This window comes from Armigeres subalbatus, chromosome 3 (assembly GCF_024139115.2).
Source record: "Armigeres subalbatus isolate Guangzhou_Male chromosome 3, GZ_Asu_2, whole genome shotgun sequence".
Taxonomy (NCBI): Eukaryota; Metazoa; Arthropoda; class Insecta; order Diptera; family Culicidae; genus Armigeres; species Armigeres subalbatus.
Window position 1 is genome coordinate 372,013,062 of NC_085141.1, and position 26,332 is coordinate 372,039,393.

Sequence of the window (26,332 nt, forward strand, 5' to 3'; positions counted from 1 at the left end):
TTTTAGCCCATACTCTACCATTGTAACCCCTGAATGCGGCCCTGAATTCAGTCAATCCTGCCCTACTCAAATGGTGAAAACATCGGAATCGACTAAAAATCTTTACAAATTTGGGCATGAATACGTCCAGAATATTGAAGAGATGTTTGAATTATAGGAAAAACACCCCGCGCACACTTATTTTTAGAAATAACTCGGACCTAAACAAAAATTTCTATTTGAAAATGTATCAGAGCAAAAATATAGCTATTCCCACTGAGCACAAACGAAACCGACGATCAGGTGCTGAATGCGAGCCATTTGAAAAAAATCCGTTCGTCCCGGGTCTTAGAGGGTTAAAAAATCTTAAGCAACGAACAATCAACAAGTAAATATGGACCGGAACCATCGGCGAAAACCACTGCGACGAAAAGGGACTAGCGATTGGAAACTAGGTTCGTGGAACTGCAAATCTCTCAACTTCATCGGGAGCACACGCATACTCGCCGATGTGCTCAAGGACCGTGGATTCGGCATCGTAGCGCTGCAGGAGGTTTGTTGGAAGGGATCAATGGTGCGAACGTTTAGAGGTAATCATACCATCTACCAGAGCTGCGGCAACACACATGAGCTGGGAACAGCTTTCATAGTGATGGGCGATATGCAAAGGCGCGTGATCGGGTGGTGGCCGATCAATGAAAGAATGTGCAAGTTGAGGATCAAAGGCCGGTTCTTCAACTTCAGCATAATCAACGTCCATAGCCCACACTCCGGAAGCACTGATGATGATAAGGACGCATTCTACGCGCAGCTGGAACGTGAGTACGACAGCTGCCCAAGCCACGACGTCAAAATCATCATAGGAGATTTGTACGCTCAGGTTGGCCAAGAGGAGGAGTTTAGACCGACTATTGGAAAGTTCAGCGCTCACCGGCTGACGAACGAAAACGGCCTACGACTAATTGATTTCGCCGCCTCCAAGAATATGGCCATTCGCAGCACCTACTTCCAACACAGCCTCCCGTATCGGTACACCTGGAGATCACCACTGCAGACAGAATCACAAATCGACCACGTTCTGATTGATGGACGGCACTTCTCCGACATTATCGACGTCAGGACGTATCGTGGCGCTAACATAGACTCTGACCACTATCTGGTGATGGTTAATCTGCGCCCAAAACTATCCATCATCAATAATGTTCGGTACCGACGACCTAGAGCGACTGAAGCAACCTGATGTCACCACTGCATACGCGCAGCATCTCGAGACAACGTTGCCGGAAAAGGGTGAGCTCGATGGGGCCCCTCTTGAGGACTGCTGGAATACAGTCAAAGCAGCCATTAACGACGCAGCGGAGAACAACGTCGGGTATATGGGTCGAAGTCGACGGAACGATTGGTTCGACGAAGAGTGCAGACAGATTCTGGAGGAGAAGGACGCAGCGCGGGCGGTCGCGCTGCAGCAAGGTACCCGGCAGAACGTGGAACGTTATAGACGGAAGCGGAGACAGCAGACCCGCCTTTTTCAGGAGAAGAAACGCCGCCTGGAAGAAGCGGAGTGCGAGGAGATGGAACAGCTGTGCCGTTCTCAAGATACACGCAAGTTCTATCAGAAGCTCAACGCATCCCGCAAAGGCTTCGTGCCGCGAGCCGAAATGTGCCGGGATAAGGATGGGAGCATCTTGACGGACGAACATGTGGTGATCAAAAGGTGGAAGCAGCACTACGAGGAACATCTGAATGGCGCTGAGAGTACAGGCAGTGAAAGTCAAGGCAGCGGAGGAGATGACTACGTCAGTTCAGCGGACGATGGAAGCCAACCAGCCCCCACCTTGAGGGAAGTTAAGGATGCCATTCAACAGCTAAAGACCAATAAAGCAGCTGGTAAGGATGGTATCGGAGCTGAGCTCATCAAGATGGGCCCGGAAAAGCTGGCCACTTGCCTGCACAAACTGATAGTCAGAATCTGGGAAACCGAACAGCTACCGGAGGAGTGGAAGGAAGGGGTTATATGCCCCATCTACAAGAAAGGCGACAAACTGGAGTGTTTTTTTTTTTTTTTTTTTTTTTTTTTTTTTACAAGGGAGAATGCATTTACACACTAACCCAGTACACGTGCATTGTAGTTGCCAAACTACCACACGGAAGTGTACTGGAGTGTCGGACTCGACCATACCGGTAATACCGACTAAACTCCCTTGGGCTCCACCATCGTTTCCCCCAGGAACTACCTCGCAGTACTACTTCTGGGGGGACGGCAGTACTAAGCGTACTCACTCATTATCGCTCACACAGGCACTCGTCCCACGCGAGACTGACTTGGGTGCTCGCCCACCATTCACTCCCTTTGAGTCTTACTTGGATGCTCTCCCGGACGCTCCGCTGCCATGCCTCGAGGTATCAATAGCGGTAACTGCCTGGGCCTACAGATATTGCGCTACGACACTCTGCCTCAGCACGAGCAGATCAATCACACCACTGCCGAAGCAGACCATACGCTACCCTGCCGAAGCAGGGACACTCCCCATGCACCACATGTGCACAACTGTAGGTGTGTGGGTACGACCCACTGCTACCCTGCCGCCGAAGCAGCTTCTCCAAAGACCATTCGCTCCATGTGACCCTTTTTCGGGTGCTCACTCTAACACTCCACTGCAATGCCTCGAGGTGTCGATGGGATACCTCGACTCCTGCCTCAGCATGTGCAGTCCATACTCAGACTTCTGCTGCGCTTCGAGGTGACAATAGCGGCAACACGCTATTACACTCCTGCCTCAGCACAACCAGATCACTCACTCCCTGCCGAAGTAGCTCACGCGCTACCCTACCGAAGTAGGTACACTCCACAACTTATTCTAACACTCCACTGCCATGCCTCGAGGTGTCGATAGCGGTATGTGGGGACTAATCAACGATACTACGCTACGACACTCTTACCTTAGCATGTGCAGTCCATACTCAGACTTCTGCTGCGCTTCGAGGTGGCCATAGCGGCGGCGACTCGCTATGACACTCCTGCCTCAGCACAAACAGATCACTCACTCCCTGCCGAAGCAGCTCACGCACTACCCTACCGAAGTAGGGACACTCCACATGCCAGTTGGCACTCCCTCCCTGGGCTTGTGCTTTTGAAGCGGCACACAGTCGCTTTGATAGAGTCCGCTTACGGGCACTTGTGGTTTTTTGGGAGGGATTTTAGCAGAGCCCACTGCTAAATCCCACCACGCCCTAGGCAGTTCTCCCTGACTCGCAGACAGCTGGGGAGGGGTCGTCAAGCCCTTGGACATCATGCTGTCCCTGCTGTCCCTGCTGCCCCCACAAACTGGAGTGTGAGAACTTTCGAGCGATCACCATCCTTAATGCCGCCTACAAAGTGATATCCCAGATCATCTTCCGTCGTCTGTCACCATTAGTGAACGAGTTCGTGGGAAGTTATCAAGCCGGCTTCGTTGATGCCCGCTCGACAACGGACCAGATCTTTACTGTACGGCAAATCCTTCAAAAATGCCGTGAATACCAGGTCCCAACGCACCATCTGTTCGTTGATTTCAAGGCGGCATACGACAGTATAGACCGCGTAGAGCTATGGAAAATTATGGACGAGAACAGCTTCCCTGGGAAGCTTACCAGACTGATCAAAGCAACGGTGGATGGTGCGCAAAACTGTGTGAAGATTTCGGGCGAACACTCCAGTTCGTTCGAATCGCGCCGGGGACTAAGACAAGGTGATGGACTTTCGTGCCTGTTGTTCAACATTGCGCTAGAAGGTGTCATGCGGAGAGCCGGGTGTAACAGCCGGGGTACGATTTTCAACAGATCCAGTCAATTTATTTGCTTCGCGGATGACATGGACATTGTCGGCCGAACATTTGCAAAGGTGGCAGAACTGTACACCCGCCTGAAACGTGAAGCAACAAAAGTGGGACTGGTGGTGAATGCGTCAAAGACAAAGTACATGCTTGTGGGCGGAACCGAGCGCGACAGGGCCCGCCTGGGAAGCAGTGTTACGATAGACGGGGATACCTTCGAGGTGGTCGAGGAATTCGTCTACCTCGGATCCTTGCTAACGGCTGACAACAACGTTAGTCGTGAAATACGAAGGCGCATCATCTGTGGAAGTCGGGCCTACTACGGGCTCCAGAAGAAACTGCGATCGAAAAAGATTCGCCACCGCACCAAATGTGTCATGTACAAGACGTTAATAAGACCGGTAGTCCTCTACGGACATGAAACATGGACAATGCTCGAGGAGGACTTGCAAGCACTCGGAGTATTCGAGAGACGGGTGCTTAGGACCATCTTTGGCGGTGTGCAAGAAGACGGTGTGTGGCGGCGAAGAATGAACCACGAGCTCGCCCAACTCTACGGCGAACCCAGTATTCAGAAGGTAGCTAAAGCCGGAAGGGTACGATGGGCAGGACATGTTGCAAGAATGCCGGACAGCAACCCTGCAAAGATGGTGTTCGCTTCCGATCCGGCAGGTACAAGACGGCGTGGAGCGCAGCGAGCGAGATGGGCAGACCAGGTGCAGAACGACTTGGCGAGCGTGGGGCGTATCCGAGGATGGAGAGATGCGGCCTCGAACCGTGTATTGTGGCGTCAAATTGTTGATTCAGTGTTATCTGTTTAGATGTTAACTAAATAAATGAATGAAATCCACTTTATCATTTTTGGTCTTAAGGTCACTCCTGACAGAATCCAAGATTCAAAGTGCTCGCGTTTTCGGGGGCACACCACTCGATACGGAAGCAACGCACAACTGTCATTTTTATTTTTTCACGCATGCTGCGACGCAGCAAAACTGAATCGACAAAAATGACAGTTGTCCGCCGCCTCCGTATCGAGTGGTGTGCCCCCGAAAACGCGAGCACTTTGAAACTTGGATTCTGTCAGGAGTGACTTTAAGCCCCATTTTCTTCCAAATGTTTTAGAGCATATCCAGAAGGCACTAGTTACCTTTCCGATCGCACACTCAATATGAGCGTTCCAGTTCAGTTTAGAATCCAGAATGACTCCCAGGTATTTGACCTGTTCACTAAGCTGAATTTCTAGTCCTCCAAGCTTAAGAGCTTTTAGATCAAGTTTCCTTTTCCTAGTGAATGGTACAATTACAATTTTTGACGGATTAATGCTAAGGCCTTACTGAATATACCACAATTGGGTAAAATTTAGAGCCCATTGCATTCTTTCAGAAATGATATTGTCGGATTTCCCCCTCACTATGATGACAATATCGTCAGCAAAGCCTACAACCTCGAAACCTTTTTCTTCTAAGTTTCCTAGAAGATCGTCTACAACTAAGGACCACACTAGTGGTGAGAGAACCCCTCCTTGAGGGCAACCTTTTCTTGCCCATACTGTAAGAGACGAACTTCCCAGTTCTGAAGAGATTTTTCTTTTTGCAAGCATGGTGTGAATCCATTTCATAATGTTCGTGTCGAAGTTTCTTTGCTTCATGGCACGATCCATTGACTCATTAGCAGCTCATTCTTCACAATCTACTCGGTCTCGTCCCAACGGCGAAGGAAGTTCTTCCGATACCGACGCCAACCTGCCCAGTGCCACTGATGCCATGACGACCCGTAACTGGTTGCATTTCATCGCGAACTACTCGGTCTAGTCCCTGGCGGCGGATCTAGCCTACCGATGCCTACCTAGCCTACCGATACCGATGCTCTTTAGTCGTTACGCCATTTCTTCTGCAACTCGGATACAATCCGTGTAGCTACCCTGCCGACTGCATTCCACGTGCTTTCATATCGGCACATTTTTTCTATCATCAGCCGGCCGTTCCAGCCTTCAGTCGGAACGCACTTTGTAGTCTTCTACGGTTCCGCTTGGTTTCCAGCGCATTACCGCAAGCAGGGGCTCCATACCGCTGTATCGATGACGAGACTCTAGCTAGTAGACGTCTGGTGCTACACCTCTACTTTTTCAAGTGTCTCGCCCACCACCGTTAGTGACACGTCGTCCGCAAAACCCACGATTTTAACTTTTCTAGGCAACCGCAAACTCGGGACTCCATCGTACATCCCGTTCCAAAAAGTTGGACCGAGAATGGAGTCTTGGGGAACGCCCGCTGTAACCCGCATCGACTTACGTCCTTCATTAGTATCGTACAACACTCTGCTCTGAAAGTAGCTCTTCATGATATAGCATAGGTGAATATATGTGCTTCTATATAGGAGGGATCTATCTATAGATTAGGATAGATAGGGAGAAAATCTATAGATTTTCAATAGCCGATGTTTTGCGGAGAAAATAAATGTGTCACCTAACGGATCCCAACTCATTTTCAGCACCCATTCTTGGGACGTTTCCTTATTCTCAATGAAATTAATAATGCAATTTTTGTGGTTTCCTCAGACTGCGGGGGACGTGTGACGGGTTACAAACCCAATTTCTGATCTCGAAATCTTCCCTTTGAAGCACGACGCTACTAAATGTTAATGATAAACCGAAAGTATACTTACCTTCCAGAGTCTCAACGGCACTTACTTTAAACTCACTGTTTACGTCAAATTTACGTCAAGTACATTTTTATGATCTGCATCTGCTGCATGATCTGAAGGTAGATACCAACATCCAAACACACAAAATAGTCGTCATAATCCACTATAGGCTCGAAATCTGCTAAAGGATGGGTAGGACATCATGCTTTCCATATCTTCCTCATGATTGCAGTTAAATTAGCTTGAATATAACTTATTCGAATCTTGAATTTGAATTCAGGAAAGCTTTGAATCGACCATCGGGTAAAAATTAGAGGCATCATTGTTGTACCCAAAATTAAGGCAGTATGCTCCACGACCTCCACCACCACCACCGTACACCGTCTTCGTTGTCGACGGAACAGAACTTGAGCTGCCAGTGATGTTAAACTTGCTGATTGACTGGTGTGCAGGCTGCATTCTTCGAAATATCTACCATTTCGTCAGGGAATCCGTTGTTGATGTCTTCTAGCAGCATCTTTCCAAAGGGTACCCAAAAGTTGAGGTTCATGAATCTTTTGGAAATTGGAGTTTGAATTTTTGTTCACAAAAAAACGAGAAAAAAATGACGCAAAATGAAATTTTTGCATCCGATTTTTTTTCCAGGCGTTGTTTATCATTCCTTCACGGCATTTTTTCACGTTGCCCAAGCTTGCGTAATCCAATCCAATGAGGAAACGTGGACTGACTTCCCGATAAAATTCAACCGGCAATCCTTCCAGATGTTGGAACCTTTTCTCTAACTCGGCCATTTGCAACGTCTGTGGAAGAAGTTGTAGACTTTTCACAGTATGTATCTCGCAGAAATTGAAATTTTTGCTGGGATTTGTGACACTAGAAATCTGGAAGCTGACCTTTTGAGAATAGTTTTCTATTCTGTTTGGGCTTCGCAGGCACAGCGAACTTCTAGGACCTTGAACTCCTAATTCGTCCGCCCGGCTTTGCTCCATTAGAGTTAATTCGGAGCCGTCGTCGATGAAGGCAAAGGTGCTCACCGTCTTTGACTGACTATGAATGAGAAGTGGTACAAATCTGAACAGGGTTTCAGACTGCCCTTGATTACAGTTTGTGTTAGTACCTTGATTCCCTTGTACGTGTGGGGATATTGCTAGCCCGGAGGACTTAGTTGACGATTGTCTCCCCTCATCGTGAAGAAGTGGATGGTGCAGGTAGGTACATCCGTTGGTACCACAAACGTTTTTCTGTTTGCATGGGCCGTTATGTCTCCGTAGGCACTTTTGACATATTCTGAACTCTCGCACTACCGCCATCTGGAATCGTAGCCAAGCTACTTAAACCGTTTGCAATGCGATAGAGTCGCACAACGTTCTTTGCATGCCACGCATTCTTTGTCAATATCCTTTGAAGACATGTGGTTGATTTTAGCGGCTTTCGACGATCTCATTGACGAAAGATTATTCTCTTCTGAGTGAACGTTCAGAAAACTATCCCTTTTTGAATCTCTAGGGTGAACCTCACTTCCTGCGGAAAATGACACGACGCTGGCATCCTCGGCCACGGAGCGTAGCCATAAACTGAAATCCAAAATGTTGGGCGACGGATTGTCACGAGTGTTCTTTGCCCAATCCAGTTTTAACATCGGCGGTAGCCTTTCTATCAGCTCATATTACGGAGAAAAAGAAAAATTTGGAAGGCTACGCGGAAATAACGCGCAGGGGGCAATCTCCGCATAGAACAAATCATACATAGTGTGCGTTGAATTGAATTCAATAATTAGAACAAATTAAATGTCATTAAGCCCCAACAATTTGAATGCTGTGTACATAAACATGTAATAAATAATTATTCCAACAACAAAGACTAATTAGTCTTTTTCAAAGCCCTACCATTGTATAAACAGATTCAAGAGAGAATTGATACCTTGGCCCGTTGTATTATGAAGACCATTATGGTAATGTTACTTTTACCCCAAAAGTGTTCCTGATTATGTTGGTGTTGACTGCATTAAAATCTAATATACATTGGTTCAGTGCCATAGTTTTATGTTCTAAAACTCTTATATAATGATTGGTTACGGGCGGCCTAATGAACCTGGAGAGACCTTCTGCCTTACCATGAGGCCACCGTATCAAGTCTGTTAGAGAATACTACCCAGCACCATGATTCGGGCTAATGCGCTATGAGCGAAGCACCATAGCTTTCTTCGATCACTAGCCAGGAAAATATTCATTAGAGGCGCTTGGAATTTTCCAGGTTTCCAACTTTTCTTGAAATGCGTAATACCTCAATGAAGCGTTATACATGAAATCCCCAATCTCACAGGCTTCTACGATAGCCTGAATGATGACTTCCGGACGTCCGTAAAGCATCTTGAAAGTGGTTATAACTCCCTGTACATTAGATGGATGAAGCATACGGCACTTCACTGCTTCCAACGCTTTTCCCTTGAGACACTCCCGTAACCTAAGCATATTTTCCTCGTTCGAGAAACCGCAAAGCTAAGTTGACGAGTTAAACATCGAGAAAAAGAGTGGCCACTCTTCTGGGCTTCCGGCAAAGTCTGACAAATCTTTTGATACAGCCTGTCTAGCTGCTAGTTGGCTTCGATTTAATGCGTAATTTCCATCTTCATTGTGGGTTAAGTTTGCCGGGGGTATACTGCGTTGCTGCAAACGAGAGGTTGGGGTAGAACCTTGTCCAGGAATGAAATCTAAGCCATCAATGAATGTTCCTGCCCCTCCGTGGTTTGGTGGAATGCCTATACGAGAACTGGAACGTTGTGGTTGTCGTGTATCAGCTTCAAGTTCTGCATGTAGAACAGACGGTGCAACGTAACGATTGGTAGCATCATTCTGCACTGTAGGAAATACCGTCATTTCTGACTACTGCCTCAATATTTCGGAAATCCTAACTCGTTGTCCTGCGTTTCTTCTGTGGTCAGTCGATGTACGATCATCATGGAGAATATTCATGTTTGAATGAGAGGTAGAAGGGTTGTTTGCTGCAGAGTGAGCTGGCCAACGACTTACATTTTGTAGCTTGTTAATTAGCGTTTCGATATCAGGATCTTCATCAGAGTACCTACTCTCCGCTTCCGAGGCCAGAACTCTGGATCTTTGAGCTCTCAGCGAGCCGCGCGTTCACGAATTCTGACAGGGTTGCTCTCCGAATCGGCATCTACGAGACCGGAGTCGTCACCGCATTTTTCCGAGTCTTCCATCCATTGCTGTACCTTTTCCACGTTCTCACAACGAATCTGGATTGCTGACTTGCGATGATGTTTCACTTTCGAGCTCCTGTAGTAAGCCATACTTCTGCTCCAAATACTGCAATTGACAATTTCTCTCTTCCTCGAGTTTCTTCATCTGTAAAAAAAAAACTTTACACAATGTGTGAAGACCCTAAAGTCAGCCATAACATGCACATGGCAGTCGATGTCGGAGGACTAAGTTCGAAAGGCGTGTTCTAGCTCCGGCGTCGTCCTAAGGATATTATAATAAAAATAAAGCACACATTCAGTAAATTTGTTTGATAGGACCTTATTATGGTAACTGAACTTGAAAATGTTGAGATTATTGCTTGGAGCAGTTCAAATGGGATTTGAAAAAAAAAAATAGAACCAATTTTCGCATTATTTTCTGCCGCACCCTGTAAGTTAAACTGGCCAAATAGTTAAAATAAACTAATGCACTATAGTATAGCTAAGCTACATATATGTATGTAACGGTCTACGAAATTATTGATGACAAATAAAATAAAAAATGAGTGACGTCACTGTTATCTCTTTCTAGTCAATGTCTATATATTCGTATGTATGTGTGTTTTTTAAAACAACAAAAAATCAGTAAAAGCGATTGCATTATGATTTAAAGTATCATTAGTGTCTTATCGAACTAAATTTTATTCCTTTTTTGGAATTTCAATCAACTCAACAAAAGTTTCCCGCAAGCTTTGTAAATCATCATCCTGCGAACACTGCGCTTCCAATCTCCTTCATTTCCACTAGAAGAGTAATCGAAACACGACTGAGAGAAAATCACGAGAGAGGTCGTACACCGGTCGAATGTTTTGTTTTTGTGCATCACATTTCTGGCGCGCTATTGTTGATGATGCTCGTCGTCGCCGTCCATTCGCTGGCTACCGACAACAACGGGATTAGCTCTCGAGAAGGTTCATGCTCGACGGAGCGCAAAGCTTCATGAAGTCTCAAACTCCAGTGTGCCCTTTCCTGTGTAGGATTGCTTTACACTTCACTACCGCTAGCCGGTTGTTGGGGTTGGCGCGCGCCAAGATTTTCCCAAACAACCGAACTGCGAAAGGGAAGCAAAAAGCTCCGCGCTCCATGAGTGTGGATATCGGGAGAATCAAGTGCGATGCGATGTAGGTAGATAGGTCCTACGTGAATGCAACTCCGTGGAGCGAAACGCGCGTGGACTGTTTAGACTTGCCATCGTGCCATCGCAGTAGTCGGATACGCTCCACTCGAACCAGTCGCAAAAGAGAACTCGTTCCGTTCGGATGTAGAGACCCGCCGCGTGGTTGTATTGCCAGTAGTGTGTGGTGGCGCGCGGTAATCTGAGTTGACAAACGAACCTGACTGCATACCGCACTCTCGGTTCAGAGCAAGTGAAGTGTCACGTTTCTTGGACGGTACAATCTGTGGGCATCCACTGGCCGTATCCGGTTCGATAGACCGTGTGTCCGGATTCGTCACCATTCGGATAATGCGGATCTGCTCGAGAGTGGAGTAGAGTTCGCCCTTGGCACGTATTCAGTGACACACGGCGGCGAGGATGATGCGTTCGGTGATGTGATGAAGTGTATTTACGGACGGATTTGCCGACATTCATTCATCGGTTTTATTGTTGCAGCATTCTGCGTGTCTAACAAATCTATGAACACACGTTGGTTCCACTCATCTTGATTGATGATTGTTTTGAGTTCAACGGGGATTTCATTTCGTCGAAATCTGTCTGTGATTTGGATTGATGACGGTGCTTTCGAGTAGTTTCAACAGGTCGCTGCTTTAACTATATTTTGATAGCCATCGCGCTCGTTTCACAAGGGCTTACACCAGTCAGGGGAGCGGACAAGTTTGCGTGCTTGGAAAATTGCCTAAATTTTTTTTTGTGGATTGATCACGGTTCGAAACTTCCAAACTCAGTGCCGAGTTGTGTAACAGAATCAAAGCATTCTTCCACGGAAAATTTCAATCGAAAGTGCAACAAGTGAAGTGTGAAGCGTGTTTACATAACTGAACAAGAATTGAACGCTTTTGAATAAAAGCGAACGAAGAAACGCGTTGTTACTGGAACCTTATCGGATTACTCAAGCCCGCTAAGCAGTGCTGATCGATCGAATCGGAATGCTCTAAGGTGATTGAATTGCAATTTTTACAACATGTGATTGTTGAATGCGGATGTAAAGGCGACGCAACAACGCTACGTTGCTTGTGAAGGGTGTTCAAATTATTATCTTTAAGGGTTTGCTTAATAACGTAGTTTGCAGCAAATCGACGTTGGTGAATGGGACACCTGGTGTCCAATGCAACTAGAGTTGCAGAGTTGTGTTGAAAGTTTCATGGAAAGCTGCTTTGTAAGTAAAAATACCAAGTCGATTATTAACTCGCGTTACATTGTAAAGTTATTGATTATGGAGATCGAGGCGAACTAACTGATCATTGGATGGTGAAAAATGGAGAGATTAGTTATTTGCGGTAGAACAGGTTGAACAGTTTACAATTTCTCACAGCTATAATCAGGATGTTTTATTATATTGAGATAAATAATAGGTACTTAATGTTTTTCAACCAGAATCTGTGTGTCTTGAAACAATTATTTAAATTGAATTAAATTTCCGCTCAATTAATTGATTAGTGATTATCAATTTACGTCACAGTTTAAAATCGCTTGAAATATCAACACAACAATCATTTGAAATCCTCGAAAAAATAATAATTTGCCGCATAATAAACTGCATTTTACAGTGATAATTATAATTGTGCCGTCAATTTGTTGTAAAATATTGGCCAGTAGACGGGTGTACCTATCCTTTTTCTAATTTAGACATAGATCGGGCTCAATAATCCAGAAATTTAATACAAACAATTTAATTGACCCGATTTGTACTGAGAAATGATTAAATTTTGTCTACCACCAATTTTATCACGTTCTCGACCCGATTTTGTAACCCAATAAAATAGAAAATTTGAGCCGTTTTTTTTTTTGAAAATTATACCGCAAACAACAATGATTTTCATGAAATAACTTTCACTTCCTGTGGTTTATTTTTAATCATTTCTCAGTACCTATCAAGAGCTTTGTAAGCCTTTTCGACAGTTCCGTTTAAGTATTTTGCCTTTTAAAGGCATAAACTGATTAATATTTGTGAAACATATTAAAAGTTGAAAATTTTTTTTTTCATCGATCAATCGATGTGACAAAATCGATGAAAAAGAAATTTCAACTTTCAATTTGTTTCAAAAATATGAATCAGTTTATGCCTTGAAAGAGCAAAATGCTTGACGGAACTGTTTTCTTTTTTAAGGGTGATAAAATCGGAATAATACTCTACGTATTTTATCAGCACTATCATCCTCTAGAATATATCATTTTTATTTGAACTTCATTTCAAAAGGTTTGGAAGTCATGATTTTTTCACTGGTAGTATTGTACTATGAAGAAAGTAGAGATCTTGAACAAACATTTTTTAAATAACCGCTTTTTTTTCGAGAAAAACTAATTGAAGTTGAAAAAAAAGGAAGCAAAAAAAAAATCTTACAATAATTGTATAACACATGGTTTTAATGTATGATGCAGGGTTTTAATACAAGAAATGTAAGCATTCTATACCGATTATCTCTTTATGGCGTCCGAACGCATGCGGAGTGGACGTCCTCACGTCCCCCAACTAGCTCACTTTTAGGAATTACTCAGGGTCGGCTTATCTCGCCTGCTTAGAGAACTCACGAAATAAATCATAGCGAAGGTAACGAGCCAACAACCAAACAAGATAGCGTTTGTAAAATAGAAAAGAGGTAATACATTTTAAGCTTTTGTTTTATTCATAGTTAATTTTAGGGTTATTTAGAGGGTTCGTAGTGCTTGAGGCCGATCGATTCCGTTGACGAGTGGGAGCTAATCCGGCACCAAACGGCCGGTACTTCTGGGAAACTCTTCCGGCGGGAACGGCCAGAGCTTGCAACCCGTGTTCTTACGGCAATCCGCTTCGGCAACACCGCTACGACGCGTAAGACGCGCGGCTGCAAAGCAAGACCATACTGACGGTGGCTGGGTTCGATTCCCGGTACCGATCTAGGTAATTTGCGGATTTTAAATTGTCTCGACTTCTCTGCGCATAAAGTAGCAAAAATGGTAACCTGGCTTAGAAACCTCGCAGTTAATAACTGTTGAAGTGCTCAATGAACACTAAGCTGCGAGGCGGCTCTGTCCCGGTTTGGGGATGTAATGCCAATAATAATAAGAAGAAGAAGACATCATCTCATAAGCCAGGATTTGAGACGCAAGACGGTTGATACCGCTGCTAGGGACACCATGGAAGGCGTGGTTGATACGGTAGATGATTTGATTGAAACTTCAGGACAATTTTGAGATGCTACAACATCTCATACGCCTGGATATGATGACGCAAATTAATAGCAAATACTCGGAGGACACGTTTGGGTAGATACCGTGGCTGGGAACGTCATGGAGGTCGTGCTTGATTCAGTAGACCATTTGATTCAAACTCCAGGACAATTGGGAGATCCTACAAATCATATGCCTGGACTTGAAACGCAAATTAAAGACGTGATTGGGTTCATATCGCGGCTGGGGACATTATGGGAGTCGTGATTGATGCGGTGAGCGTTTGCTAAGAACTCCAGGACAACTTGGAGATCTTACAACATCCTTTATGTCTAGATTTGAGACGCAAATGAAAGACAAATACTCTGAGAGGACATGATTGGGTTGATACATCATAGAAGTCGTGGTTATTTCGGTAGACCATTTGATAAGAACTCCCGGACAAATTGAAGATCTTACAACATGTCACATGCCTGGTGTGTTTGTGTGGGTGTAGGCATGATTGATTTCCAGGTTATGCTCAAAGGTTCTATTGACATGTGTGGGCTTGATGGGTTGGCGTCGGTGTGGTACAAAACTTAGTTGAACTGGTAGACTTATTGATTTGAACTCCGGAACAGTTTGTAGAACTTTGAAACACTCGATTCAGGCATGATGATTGAGTTGCTCTATGGACATGTGTAGGCTTGATCGGTTGTGGTAAAGAGCGTAGTTGACCTGGTAGATCAATTGATCTGAATTCCAGAACGATTTGGAGTACCTTGGTCTTCTTTAGGAATTTTGTTTGTATTTTGTAATTCATCGCCTCTGATAAAGTTTTGAACACAGTTCTAAAAAAAGACGGATCATGATCGTATACCAAAAGTCTACTTCTTTTTGGGAAAACAATCAATACAGCACAGTGCAAAGTAAATGCAAACGGATTTACACAAGTTTTCTGGATTGATTCAGGACTTGTGGAAATAGGTGGACTAGACTAGACGGTAGAGTGCAGGAATCTAGAATCGGCGGTTGCGTTTTTGGTTTCACGCCGAAAGCCTTCCCAAGTAACCAAGAGCTTCGCTAAAAGTTCATTTTTCGCTTAATCAGCTTGACTCACCTCCTCTCTCTCTAGCTACACTACTGTACAGAGTACGGAAAGCATTTACCAATCGGATAAAAATTCGCGAGATTGCGTGATAATCATGCATTTAATTTCGCACGGCACCGAATACGCCTGCATCGCCGCCGCAATGGTCGGTGGTACTCATTTTGCTCTCATTTTAAACACCCCTGGGAGAAACGCTCGAAACCCTCGACTTTGGATGCTTATAACTTGACCAATTTCAAAGGGATTTACATCCGGTCTTCACCAGTCGCATCCTTATATGAAAAAGGTTCTACATTTTGTCCACAACAGGAATCCGTCGACTACAGCGCCACCTAGAAGCAAAAAACTGAAACGGTTGCGTTTCCCCATACATTTGGATCACTTTTCCCATACAAACTTTGAGCCATTTGCGCACGCCAACCACTGGACCGAATGAGCTGAAATTTTCAGGGGAGCTTCTGGGACCCCCAAACTGTCATTTAAGGGTGCAAGGTTTGAAATTCAGGATTTCATGCATTTTGGGCCAGTCTATTGACTGAGGTGATTAAGCGAAAAACGAAGCCAGCGCGTTTATTTAATAGTACCTTAATTATTTGATTTAGCGTAATAACGTCTTCGAGACATTTTGTCAGTAAGTCGATTCGTTTCTTTGGAGGTATTCAGTCTTATGACCAATCCCCCTTAAAATAAGATGAAAAATTTATTTTTTCTAATTTATAATATGCAAGGTATATGTCTTAGCGAGAGTTGTAGCAAAAGTACTCCTGAAAAAATTTGTTGAAGACACCAAGTTCGTAATTTCATTACTTTTGGAGATTTATTGCTTTTTATAAAAACAAGCTTTGAACATGTTCGACGTATAGGCATACAAGCATATGGAGACGCATGGTACGCTGATTCACTAACTTCTTGTGATGGGAGGAAATGTTTTTTGACGAAACATTCCTTACATTTGCTTACAACTCTACAGTTCAGGTATTAATTTAAAGTTCATTACTTGTACTTTGTTATGCGTATGATATTGAATGCCGCAATTTGGCCGTTGTCAAGTCGCAGTTGAATCAAATATGACTAAAAAACTCAATAAAACTGTTATAACCTATTAATTTTTCTAGTTTTTAAGTCGTAATAGCCAAAAAACGGTGTGTTTAAATATTATCTTAAACTTTCTAGAACATGCAAAAAATGTGGAAATGAAAATGGAAAAGATATGATGAAAACCCCATTTTAAGGAGCTGTCAGCACTCAGCATAAACCGTAAAAAATCTCCAAAAATAACGGAATTACGAACTTGGTGTCTTCGACAAAAATTTTCAGGAAAACTTTTGCTACAACTTTTATGAAGAATTAAACCTTATATGTTGTGAAGTGGAAAGAATAATTTTTTTATCTCACTTTTATAGGGATTGATCAGTAAGCTGAACACCTCCACCGAAGCGCATTAACTTCCCGACTAGAAGGTCATATCAAAATTATATCAACCTATGTTATTATGTTATTCTAAATTTTTATAACAAAATTTGTTAGAAACGTGGTGCAGGGTGTTGTTAAAATATCTAAATTTCTATCAAAAATTACACTACGGGAAACAAAAAACTATCAAATTTTGTTACAATGTTATCATAAAAATAACATGTTTTGTTAGAAATTTATAACAGAATCAGATACAAAATATATTGTTTCTGTACAGTTGCAAATTTTTACAGTTCGTGATAGGTCTTCAGATTGTGATCAGAGACTTTTGTTTTTGTCTGAACAAGAATATTTTTCGAGAACATGAAACTAACAACATTACAAATAAGGCAACCTTTGCCAATTATATCAGCATTGTGATATCTATATGCCTGGAAGACTTTGCTTTGCTTGCCTACCCGAGCAAAAATGAATAACTAATTGATAACAAATTCTATTATCCGGTTATCGAACATATTGATAACTGAACTTGTTATCATTTTGGCTGAATTAACAGCCAACATAACAAAAATGATACCAAAATTTTGTTCCTGAAATAACTACCTGAAAACAAGTTAGGTTATCACTGATACCAAATTTATAACACATTTTGTTATACATGTTATTCACTCAAATAACTAATTTAGTTATCAGCCATCACTGTTTTATCGACCAAAATAGTTGAATCTTCTTTGTCGACTTCGTTACGCATTGAAAAAAATGTTGGCATTCACTGGGATTCGAACTCGAATCGAATGATTGTACGGCGTCATCTCTAGGCACTCACCCAATTAAGCTTTCTTGAGGAGCAGGAGAGAAGAGCACTATGCTTTCTACGATCTTGCATTTACTGAAGACTATTTATAATCAAATCATGATGCCATATAACCATTTATGTAAATAACAGTCGGCTGGACTGAGTGCAAAGCAGAATAACTTATTTATAATAATAATAATTTAATTTAAAATAGTGAATCGGCAATCAATTAGGATAAATACGGTCCATCGTCCTTTTATTGAATACATTTTGTTTTCAGTTGTGACCAATTAAATAGGCTTAGGTTAGTTTTTCTCTCTTATATTATCAATCACTAGGTTGCTAGCAGCACCATGCTGTAAATCGATTTCGGTTATAGGTTTTATTCAAACTAAACCACAACCTTGCATTTCACTGTGAAACGTTTCATGTTTTCATATGCAGTTTCATTTTTATAAACATAAGCACTGCTGATCCCAGGAAGAATAAATCCGTGAAAAAATGTTGCTATTCGGTGGATCCAGGGTCGGACAGTTTTCGGGGGGCCCTAAATGTATGAAAAGGTTTGATTTTGGTACATAAGGTTATGTGGGAGCCCGGGGCCATGGCCACGCGGAATTAGGATTCGTATGGGTACCTAGTCCACAACGCGCATTTTCGCTTACAATGTCTGCCGGGTCGACTAGTTAAACGTATTTTTTGGGCTACTGTGATGGTCCATTCAAACACCTTCTAAAGGATTTTCTATTTCACATCTCGATATTCCCATGAGTCGACCGTCCTTTCAACATCGACTATTGGAGGTTTGACTACAGATGATCTTGCTCGTTTACGTTCAAACCTAGGTTTAAACTGTCAATAGTTGAGCAATTAGTCTTTGGTTGAGCACATTGCTAAATCGATATCTGAACGACGAGAAATTTAGAAGAAAATACCAAATTTGTATTGATAATACATTTTGTTATTATTTAGTTATCAGTTAATCACATGATTGATAACTAAATATCAAGATGATAATAAGGATAACTAATCCCGTTATCAGTTTGATATCATTTCAGTTATCTGCCTTTGGTCGGGTACTGTTGGGCAATTCGGTGTTTAGCATTTTTTAAATCATATTATGTTAAAATCCTGTTACAACATTTGAAAGATATAATGGCTAGTTAGAACAAAATTGTATCAAAATAAATTATAAATATCACAATATGTTAATATTGTGTTCAGTTTCTGTTAGGCTCTTCTAGTCGGGTTACTGATAAAATGCATCAAAGACACCATTACGCTAAAATGCATAATAAAGGTGCTATTAAATAAACGCGCTATAAACACGATTTTAGCCACTGTGCGGTGGCGCATAATGCTTTGTCCTTTGTACAAAAATGGAAAAATCGACTCTCGTATTTAGTCGAATTAAGTAGGCCATGATATTAACTTATTTTTCTATTGTGCTGTATGCGCATTAGTATCTTTGTGTGGTCACTGGGACGATCAAAACAACTCCTGTTTGTAAACATTTCCATCGCTGAAAGCGGGTTAGTGAAAAGCATCTTTTTCATTGCCTAAGTTTTCGAACGGTATCTTTCACTGTGAAAATCGATACGGAAAGCGTAAAATCAAGTAAGTGAGATCCAATTCAATGTGTTTCATTTGGACATATTTCGATTATTGTGAAAAGTGAACCGTTTAAAACAAGTATAACCCAGATAATTTCTAGACCAACATGTGAAAAGGGCGTAACAGCCAAAATGTATTCCTTTTTATTCTTTGTCTACATATATAGCTATCCAATGTGTTTAATTAAGCTGGATATAATTTATTTTCATAAATACATTCTATTCTAGATTATTTAGAAACAAAATTAATTATGATTTTAATAGATGATTTAAAAACTTCTTAGCATGCACTAAATGAATAAATTGAAATGTTGTAGAAAGTTCAGAAGCCCGTGTTAGACTGCCAAGTTGGTGGCCTGACAATATAGCAAATCGGGACTGGTGCGAGAAGTCTTTTTCTTAACCCTAGACCCCTTATCGCCTCCAAGTAGCACAGTGGAATACGTATTTCGTCAATACATAGAGTTTGCCAACTTTAAAAGGATCCAGTAAGAAGAAATGTCACGTTGCTATCAAATGTTTTCGGAAGACTAATGACAATTATTTCGTTAAATCTCGGGTACTTATTCAAAAGGACGTATGTGATTTTGTAAACACCGGCACCGAAGCCGAAGGCTTCTTCTACCTGTCTGTGGTGATGGTTTGCGTGGGAGTACCATCAGATTGGACAAATCAACGTTTGAATCTTTGTTTACAAAATCACATACGTACTTTTGAATAAGTACCCGAGAAATAGACCTACTATCCAACTATCCAACTGAGATCCAGACTAATTACTACAGTTCAGAAACAAAAAAACTACTTACTATTTGTTCAAAAGCACAAGTGAAGTTTAGGTTTCGTTACTGACACCAATTAGGGGCCGTATACTAATTACGTAAGCATTTTTTCTGGGTTTTTCAACCCTTCCTCCCCCCATGTAAGATTTTCATTTCAAGATCATTTTTTATTTATATGGAGCGTAAGAAAATGGCAGAACCCCCTCCCCCATAAGTGCCTTCGTAATTAGTGTACGTGCGTGTAGCGTGCTAGCGTAAAAAGCTGGATAGTGTAAAACATTAGACCTGGCGTTTACGTCACTTATAAGATGGTCAATTGGAAATTGATTAATTGTTGAAATAGAAACTGTTATCATACCTAATATTTTTCCTAAGAAAATCCTGATTTTTTGTGGCATATCTTAAAATCTGGTAAAATCTGGTTAACATAGGTAAACATAACCCAGAATATCTCAAAACCATCTCACGATATCTGTTGCTTTTGAAAAAAGGCTTTATTGTAACTGTAGATCTCAAGTCCCGATCTCAAGGACAGTTTGGCAGAATATCTCAAAACTATCTCACGATATCTGTTGCCCTTCCAGGAGCTGTAATGGATTCAACTAAATGCACATTGAAGCTTTGAGGACTGAAAAAAGGGTTTATTGTAGCTGTAGATCTCAAGTCCCAAACTCAAGGATAGTTTGGATGTGTTAGGACGTCCAATGAAGATTAAAAATAGTTTGTTGTATATCACGGTAAATCTAAGGATACGTTTGCATAAATATCTTATTTTAAAACAGGACCATTCGCTACAAATATACCTAATATTTTCGCTTTCCTAACTTCACCGTGTTCAGGACGTTCTAGGATGTCGTAACGCCTTAATCGCCCCTGCCTGATATTTTTTCCTGATAGGGGAGCTAATTTGAAGCATTTTTGATGAAGACAGTGTGCATTTTTATCCATCGTGCGATTTTATACATCCATTTTTCTTTTGGGGTCATTTATGACCTCGTGTGCCTGAAAGGGTTAAGCAAATAGTTATTTTTATCATAAGTGACAATTTTTCCAAATGGATCTCGATTATACGAAGCATATTATATGTTATGGAATTTGGCATTTGCGCCACTTATGCAATTATCAATTTAAAATACGTCAATAATGCAAATAGTAGAAAAACTAGTTTACAACCATTTTCCCAAACGTGTAGAATGTAAATTATGATTTTTGTCCCGTAGCTCCATACGTTCGAAGCACTGTGGCGGCGTGGATCGACGATTTTTTATTGTGTTCATTTGTTTGAATTTTTTTCGGAGTTCTCCCGAAGTTTTTGCAAGCCTTTTGAATTTTAGGAGAACCTTTTGAAGTTCTTCATAAAAATCTAATGAATTTCAAGTCATAGTCTACACATCGGAGTAAAACTGTTGGTAAAACTATTTCGGATTTCCTTAGGGAATCGGGGAATCGTTCTGTTATAAAACTTTAAAGTATTTCCACTTAAAATTCTTTGCTGATTCCATGGGAAGCTATTCTAAAATTTCAACGGAAATTATTTAGAAATGTCCGCTAAATTATGAAATTACCTCGAGAAATTAACTTTTGTAGAAAACTTTTGTAAATTTTCCCCAAATTCTTTGGATTTCAACGGATGATTCTTTAGAATTTTTGTGTGAATTTCTTCTCATTTTTATTCAGATACAGTGACAGTGGCACACACCTCTGGGAGGAATCGAGTCTAACGGAAATTCCATTAGTTGGTTTTGAGATCCGGTTTCAGCAGCTGAAGACAGGCGATTAAATATGATTTAGTTTGAAATTGATTTTTGATTTGTTCTTTTTGAAATATGAATTTTGTTGAAATGTTTTCATACTATAATAGTTTTCAGTAATGAAATTACTTAATAAGTAATTGAGCTTCGTATTATTTCGAAATGCACAACTAATATGATATTTTATGAAATTTAAAAAAAATGTATCCGTTGACTTCAAGGGGAGGAGAGGTATTTCAGAAAAAAAAAACAACGAAAGTCTGTAAAAGTATTGTACAAACTCGTCTTATAACAAGTGAAAAAGGGTACGAAAGTCTACTAGGAGGGGAGGGAGAGGGTGAAAATATAAAAATCTGGTCTACGTGGTTTGTGGACAGCCCCAATTTATGCGGATACAAAAGCAGACCATTTTATTTTTATTTATAAATATGACATTCATCATTTTTCTATTTAAAAACTACATGTCAGACGTTCCCACAACCGGTAAAAAAAATTGTTGTCATAATTCAGAATTGACTACCTACTTCAAGTTGCACATTTTTATTTTTCATGACAATATCAAATTAATTTTTCCATCAGTAGCTTGCTAAGGTCTTAACTTCTTTTGCTTGGTACTCAAGTTGTTTTTGCAAAAACTCTCCTTTTTCGCTGATGATGTCGGGGTCATAATATGTAACTCCACGTGAAACTTTCAGCCTATGAGACTTTTGAATCTCAAAACTACCTCTTGAATTCTGAGCGATTTATTGCATAGAATGTAACGAGTACCAGGCGCCTCCTTCGTTGTTCTCAATTTCTTCATATTTTACAACTCGATAGCCGTTTGAAGAAAAGATATTTTAATTACAACATAAAGATTGTCGCTTCGGTTTCCTTTGTTCTGCTGTCCGAAACATGTTGACAAATCGCATGGATTTCTCCTTCATTGACATTTAGCGCACTATCCTCGCCAGCAAAAAATGTGCCGGACAGCGGCAACAGCGACAATCTTTATCTTGTAACTAAAATATCTTTTGTTTGAACAGTAGCAGTAGCACTAACGATGAATGCCTTGGATGAAAATGTAAGGTTGTTTAAGACATTTGCACTTTCGCTACTAGATACTTTCAGTCGCATCAACATCCCACATGTTTTTTTCAATGTCATCGTCCGGTCGCATCAAGTCCGGTAGGGGAACTGGGGGTAGGACGCCCACGTTAAGGAAAATGCCATTTTTATCAATGAAAACCACCATTTCAGCCAGTTTTCATCAGCGCATACTGAAGAACAGCATATCTGCGACTGACTACCGATAACAGATATCTAATTGTCCATTTTATTGCACAGAAATTTGATTTTTAAAAAGCACCCGAAAAAAAATGATTATGAAACCATGCGGGGTGAGATGCGCCAGTGGATGGGTTAAAACGCGCATGTGCTTATCGTACTGATTTTCATTTTAATTGCCTACATTAAGGCAATTAACCGAATGTTTCAGCTGTTTCGGTCATATGAAATGAGCATGGGCGTGCCCCACACCGACCTCAGAAGTTTGAAGGCCCATAAAATCGTTTTAAAACCATTTTTGACGACGATTTCGTGTGGAACATAAAGAACACGAGTAAGCAGCATGGCTCATGGCTCAATTATTAATTTATCAATGTATAACAGCAACAGAAAGACTAAATTCCACCGAGCTAGAATTGCATCAAAACACGCAAAAATCGTTTTTTCGAGTTTTTCATGTATAACTAGAGAAAAATCATGAAATATATGTATCCAATGGCAATATTTTTCATTGCTTTATCGTATAGACTATTGAAAATAATCAAAATGGGGATATTTAACCTTATTCAGGGATGGCGCGTTTTAACCCCTATGGGCGTGCTACCCCCACTTACCCTAGCCTTTTTCGACACAATAATTAATTTGAGAAAGACGTTTTTCATCTATCACTTCCACAATATTATATCACTCAGATCATAAGATCATACGTACTTTATTTTTCTTGTAGGCGCTTGGTGCGATTTGACAAAACCCCGGTCAAATACAAATCGTGCCGTCATAAATAAAAGTATAACGGAGTTTGTTCCTTTGTATTAGAATAAAATGATAAAAACGTCCCAAAAACGTCAAATACACCCGATTCTGTTTTTACACGGATCCATACATTTTTTTTTTGCAAAGTTGCTCCATTTTGCATGAATCGTCGAGAAATCATAAAACTTTTTTTACACGTAGGGGTAGCGGGGGTAAAGTGAACAGGCGGGGTAAAGTGGGTAACGACTTGTTTATCCCCTGTCTATGGATTTCTCGTATTATTTTCAATGCTACATCATAAATTAAGCATTTCATGGTCTCCGAGCTATTTTAAATTATACAATATCTATTTAACAGCTAGATTTTAGCAAAATTCTGCGTGCTTTCGCAAAATGCTAGTTTGATGTAATTTTGGCACTGTTGCATTTAAGCCATGAAAACTCTGAGTTAGTAGTTCTAAACCAAAATATCGTTCACATCGTTCATTTTGCTTGTTATGAATCGGAACTGGTTGATGGAAGATAGTTTTTTAACTTTTTTCTTAGTTTAGGTGTTATTTTAAAAACGTGTAGCTATGGGGGTAAATTGGTCATGTCGCCTGGGGGTAAAGTGAGCAATGTTCTGACAGAGAAATGGAGATAAACTAGCTCAAATTTCAACCTAAATCGGTTCGGTTGTCAGTGGGATCATCAATCAGGGGGTGAAGAAAAGGGGGATCTGGTCATTTACGCTCCATACACACATTTTCGTACAATTTCTACATTCCTGAGCGAATATCTCCATACAACGCACCTCGTTCATGGAAACATCCATATCTCAGATGTTTGTCATCCAATCTGTGATATCCATATATCAATCAACTCAGTAAAAGCTCTGGTTTCTGTAAAAGAGTATAACGAGTGCCAACATTTCATCCATTTTAATAATACAGGCGCACAAAATCTAGAATTTTTGACATTCCCTCAAATAATCCGGAATTTCTCCTGCGGCCAGAGCATGATTTTTAACCCGTTTTTCAAAACTAGATGAATTTCCTGCCGAACCATGCCAAAATCAAAGAAACCGGGTATTAATATTTTACTGATGGGCAATTGAATATTGAAAAAAAAATCGCCCTATCGATTTTGACCAAGTCCGGTACGTCTGCTTGTCTGTGATAGAACAAAGGGTTTATACCTGTCAGGCAACATTTTGAATATTATTAAGAATATGTATTTGGTTTAAAATATTTTGATCGACTAATTTGCTTTATTTACAATATTGTTCACTTTACCCCACCGCCTGACCATTTTACCCCGCCCAAAACAAAATTGAACTATTTTGGACTAATTTTAAATGTTCAAAATAACATATTTAAATATTTTTTCAAATTTTTTTCACAACAGGCTTTGTTAACCAATAAGATAAGCTTCGACACACCTGCATTGAACAATGCAATTTCTTGATAGCCACTTTATGAACAGCAGCAGTTCTTAGGGTGTCCAATTTACCCCCACTACCCCTATTTTCAAATTTTGAATTGAAACCTTTTTTTACACTAAACGCATCCCCCTTGTAAAAAAAGAATCGGGTGTATTGCTAATATTCTTGAACAAATAGAGAACAGTCGTTAAATTAAGAGTCATAGATCAAAAGTTTATGGCACGATAACCATCGAAAACGCATTCATTGATTCTATAGCTTTTTATCCCATTGATATATGCACGCATCGAATGTTTTTCCTATGGCCATCTAGCACAAAATTTAAATCATTGAGCAATAATCTAATAACTATCTGTGTTGTCTCCCCTGCTGTCCCATTCACAGATCTGCACCAGTGCGATACCAATCCGTGTCAGCACTAACATTCATTTCCAATTTCGGAATTCCATTCAAATCGACATTAATTTGTGCTGAGCGAGCACACGACATCACCTACGACAGCAACAACAGCAATGCCGCAACGGCAGCAACCTACAGTGCAGTGCTGTCGGTGGTGTTCCAATCTGTGCGTTGTGCATTACTGAACACAGAGAAATAAAAGGAACAAAACAAAACAACCTCAACATAATTTCGAGCTGCTACGACAAGGCGGAGCTTTGACCGACCGGAAAAACAAGAAAAATAAAAGTCTAGCGCAAAAAAAAATAACATCGCCCCGTGTCTCCGTGCCGTTGTCGTCGTGATCGTGTTTTGGTTTTGTTGATTGTAACAACCGTTCACATTGGCCTGCCGGGCGAAAAAAAAAGAGTGCAGTGCAAAAAAAGAAGAGTGATTGTTCACAATTAAAGCTTAGCAACAGCAACTTAGCAAGCCAGGTGTGGTGAGGTAATATTAGAAGTCGTGTGCAGTTGAAGCTTCGGTGGAAAATCGGAAAAAGAAGAAAGAGCCCAACACTGGTGTTCAAGAGTCGAAAGCTAAGGAGTGTACAGCGCAGTGTTATAATTTGTACCAATTTTTTGTGCAAAAAAAAAAAGAAAAACGAAAGTAATTTACATCCTTTCAAGCAGCAGTAAAGTGTGAAGCAAAAGGAAGCAGTGTGTGCTTGTGCACTGATTGGAATCTGTCGAACAGGGAGCGACTCACAGAATTGCGGTGGTGCGTACGTACGGCGGTTGAACTCATCGTAGTAGCCGAGTTTGTCGCTAACGAGTATACGAATTCGCGTAGCAAACGCAGGCAATCCAAGCAGCCAAGGGGACGGCGACGACGGTGTTTTGTTGTTGCAAACAAGTTTTATTCATCCTGCCCTGCCTACTACGGCGACGACGACAAGCGGGGATCAACTGTCACAGAACTGGTTTGCGAATTTTTTGCTCCATCACCGGCATGGCAGCACCCAACATCTAAATTGAAAGGTAAGACGGTCATC

General features: G+C 41.3%; 1 protein-coding gene across 6 annotated transcripts in view; it reads left to right on the top strand.

Annotated features, from left to right (window-relative positions):
• Window positions 1–26,332, top strand: part of LOC134226471 (protein phosphatase 1 regulatory subunit 16A-like) — a 417,502-nt gene that overhangs the window by 20,916 nt on the left and 370,254 nt on the right. For 4 of the 6 annotated variants that reach the window (XM_062707267.1, XM_062707272.1, XM_062707269.1 and 1 more), the window contains one exon: window positions 25,288–26,318. The gene's annotated coding sequence lies outside the window, so the exon portion shown is untranslated. Of the gene's footprint in view, window positions 1–10,910; window positions 11,810–11,857; window positions 12,030–25,287; window positions 26,319–26,332 lie in introns of those variants that run through there. The other 2 variants (XM_062707268.1, XM_062707271.1) reach the window with 2 other exon arrangements.